Consider the following 4487-nt stretch of genomic DNA (forward strand, 5'->3'; position numbering starts at 1 on the left):
GTCCCGTGAAAAACAACCGGACATATTCACGAATTCATACCCGGACGGCCCAGACTGGACGTGAAAGGTGGACATGTCCAGCCACAAGATAACTCTTGGTCACCTTAAGTTAAAACTGTACTAACTTACCTGTGTTCTTCATGGTATAATGAAAATAAATTATTAAGTGGGTATCAGGTGTTGATTAAATAGGTAATGAAAACACACAAAATAACAAAATTTAATTCTGTTGCCTTTTATTCAACAATATTTGTCCTCCATTTCCCATCCACATACCCTCGTCGGTCAGAATAGGCTACGACGTGTTTTTTTTTTTTTTAAGTATATTTTTTGTCATTTTTGCCTTTATTTGATAGCACATAGTGAGATAGACAGGAAAGAGGGAGGCAGAGAGAGGGGGAATGTCATGCAGGAAAGGTCTGCCCGATGGGGGGTTCGAACCGGGGACGCCTGCGTCGAGGACTGTAGCCTCTACATGGCGCCCCAGGCTACAACGTGTTTTGACCTGAAACGGCTCCAGGATGACTCTCTCTCCACATCAGAACTAGCCCACACGCAAAACATTAAATCCTTATTTCATCTTCATTTAGACAACAAATAACCTGAGCGTCAGCTGCTAACCACCGTTAGTAACTAATTTAAAAATTACAACAGCTCACCCAAGCATTCAGTCGGTAATTTAATAAATAATAAAATAAATAGATGTATCCTAAAGGCGGCTGCTAAAACGGTAACGTTAACGCAACCCGTGTTGTCATGGTGGAATCAATGCAAATGAAGAAAATGCCGGACTCCTTTTGGGGACACAAAAAAGTTTGTTCCTGTCCTGACAGTGGAGGCAGCCTGAGTGTGGAGCCTGCACCGGAAGCAGCCTGACGGTGGAGGTCTGCAGCCAGACCCCTCTCGTTACATGCAGCGTCTGTTGTCTGTCTGATGTCTGGCCGATTTCACCTAAACGCAACATCAAGAATACGTTCAGATATGCAATGTAATTCCTACGTACATACGATACCTTTAATAAAAAAGGTTGTCTCCTACTGAAAATATTATTGATTCCATTACAAACTGGGCAGCACCAGTGTTGGCTTGGTTGAATATTCCTACAGAGACATGCATCCATTTTCTTTTAAAGTTTCCTAATATAATTTTTGTCCATTTCATGCCTATATAATTGATAGGACAGTGGTGAAAGACAGGGAAATCAAGGAGGGAGCAGGATAATGACATGCAAATGCAAAAACAAATGGGGTTTCAACCTGGGACTCACTGCTCAGGGCATGTGAGCCTACATGGTATGAACATTCAGCTCCTTTAATTCAGGCCCTTTTCAGTTTTTTTCCCCTATTGTTGCTGTTGCTACACTGGATCAGTAATATTGGCTCTTTAAAGCCACTTCTGAAATGTTATTATAGAAACTGAGCAGGCAGCTCCAGCAAAGCATGGCAGTGTTCCAGTGAGCAGGCACTGCAAACACACGGCTTTAAATTTTGAAGTAATGTCCATATTATCTGAAGAAATGTAATTACTTTGGAAGTTGAATGTTTTACTGTGTCCACTGTATAACATTATGGCTAAAATGTTGTGATAGTTTATAATTTGCTCTGCTATCGGTGCATCGTCATCTTGGAGCCAGCTGAGCTGTTCCTTTATCTACTGCATCACCTCTCCCACATGGCACCGACTAGTTTCACTATATAAAACCCCACCAAAGTGGTTTGTAACAGGCCTCAGGCTGCATCATGGGAGCTTTCTGACTCTTTTCCACATCCAGAGACTGTGGGACTGGGCTGGTATTAGTTTGGACTGGACTGTTAGCAGTACAGTAGTTCAAGCTTTTTTTCGGGAGTCTGGAGTTGCATGCTGTTAGCTGCTGTTTAGGGTCAGGAGTCACTGACCTGACCGAGAGCCGACTTTGACTCTATAGACATCCATCTAATTCCACAAATAAGGACCATCTGAATTGCTGCTGTGAAAAAGAAAGGTGAAATGGAACAAGTCATTGTTATCCTTTTCCTGGGTCGTACAGCAAACATGGAAGTAGTTGAGGTAGTTTGCTACTTGGCTCTGGATGTATGATGGTATATGTATGGTAGTGACAGCAAAAGTAATGAGCTGATGGGGAACACACCTGAATTCATTTCCAAGATCCAACCAAATGATGTGGAGGTCTGACGTGCTGCACTTGGCTGTCTGGATTTCCTCACAGATCATGGCTGAGTGCTCCACACAGCCTGGGACATCTATGCACCGTGGTGATTCTTGTGGCTGTCTCTGATGTATTCCTCTTGCTTCTGCTTTGGTAAGAGGTTGTGCAGCCTCCAAACATTTTCTGAAGTGTGATGTGCACAGTGTTTTCGAAGCCTCTCCATGCCTCCTTGCCACTCGCTTTTGGCCACTTGACTTTGGATTTTTGACTTGGCTTCACTGACGCCCCTCTTGTGGGTTTCCCTACTTGGTGTATCATTGTGTTGCTTGTGCTGTATGTGCTGTTGTTGCTGTAGCTAAGTCCTGAAGGGAAGACTGGTCTTCCTCTTTCTCACTAAGCTCTTATAGTAGAGTCAATAAGCGCGTTTCCACTGCAGGAACTTGGGGGTAATTTTACGGGGCCAACCCCGTTGGTGCGTGTCTCCACTGCAGGAACCTCCCCCACAGGGCCGCTTACAGGAACTTTTACAGGGCCGAACGGAGTCCCTGCCTGGGGGTAGGTTCTCGGATCGGCTCTGAAAATGTCCCGGTGGGGCTTGAAATTTACTCTGTGCTGATTGGTCAGACTCAAAGCAGGATCATGTGACGCTAAGAGAAAGCCCCAAAATAAACTGCATTTTTATAACCCAACGTTACTACTGGAAAAACGGCCGGAAAAAAGAGAGAATAACTCAGTAAAAGACGAGAGCAGCAGTAGGCTGGTAAAAAGTAGTGATACCTGTACATGTCATTCAAACATGAAAATCCACGTCTCCTATTCATCATGTCCATGTTTGTGCCTGCTTGACTGGACCATACAAATGTGTCTGTCATGGCTTAGAGCTGCTAAATTTAGTACTTTTGGCACAATTCTCTCATACTGTCCCCTGGATGTTCAACATGGATGGAACCTCATGTCAAGAGGATTTTCAGTGGATAGTAAATCTATACTGCTATACAAGCTGTGCACTGACTATAAGTTACATACAAGTTTATCTACTATCTATTATCTACTATATAATACTAGCAAGCTTTCTTGTCATTATAATCTAAATTAATTTGAGTTTATCTAGCTGGATTTATTCTAATATATTATCACTAAGCTCTCTAATATATAAGTTTAATTTCTATAGTGTTGACCCTTGAGAAGATATAATAAATTGGTTGCCGAAGTGTGAGGGTTGTACTTACTTTTGTGAGATACTGTATAACAATGTTGTCACCATGTGTAATGGTTTACAAAGGGTTACCTATTTGCAGTCTTTTACTAAGCTAACCAACTTGTTGCAGCATAGCAAGGATAAGAAATGAAATATTTTTGTCATCTAACACCCCCAAAAAACAAATAATCATATTTGTGGCAATTGGCTTAATGTACTTAAAACTCAACCCAGTTCCATTAACATAATGTGCTTGGACATTAACGTTTCTGTTGCAGACCTTTTAGTCCACTCGCCTTTTGTTGAGTGTCAGCTTGCAGAGTTAATTGCTAATTCATTGCAAACCATCAACATCTGTCTGACATGAAAAGAGAAAGCCTCCCTGAAATAGCTCACAGTCAGCACAAGCAACATCAAGGAAGTGTCACTCCATTCCCAAAAATACCTGCATATAACAAGGCACTGTGTTTCTATTTCTGTCTGCGCGCCATCAATAATAGTCGATGACGATTGCCCTTTCTCCTTCATAACAGCACATCTAAACCTGCTGAACTCATCCAGTGCAGCGCTGCATGGTGTGCATAGCGGGTGCTGTCACTGCGTTATGGGTTGATTGATACAGTTAATAGCTCCTAAAGTGCACACAGACACAGACTCCACCTAATTATGTCAAGAACAAAAACACAGGCCTTTGTCACTGGATTCATGCTCTTATTCACTCCGGCTTCTCCTCTAATGACCATTAATCTTTACAGAAAGACGTCCTCAACCAGTTTTAGCTAAATTTAGCAGCCTCTTGGCCATTCATTCTCCAGAAATCTTAATAAGAAGAAACTTTTTCATCTGCCCATTAATTTGACTTAGAAAAGAAAAAAAAAACTCCAGCTTTTGCTTAATGAGCGTTGTCACTGATTGATTCTGCTTATTCCCCCACAGACTAGACCCTAATGAGTCCTCTACTGTTCATAGTAAGCCCACTTAACCCAAATTGGGTGTCATTAACTGGCCATCACACCCTGCTCCCGTAGACTAAAGTAATTACCTATACTACAGCCAATGAGCATCTTTTTTTTTTTTTTTGGTTTGTGCTTGCACAAACACTTATTGCTTCCTGAGCTGAGAAATTGTATCGATATGTTTAGC

Source organism: Trachurus japonicus, chromosome 24, assembly GCF_045865225.1.
Source record: "Trachurus japonicus isolate A0001 chromosome 24, Traja_1.0".
NCBI classification, from domain to species: Eukaryota; Metazoa; Chordata; class Actinopteri; order Carangiformes; family Carangidae; genus Trachurus; species Trachurus japonicus.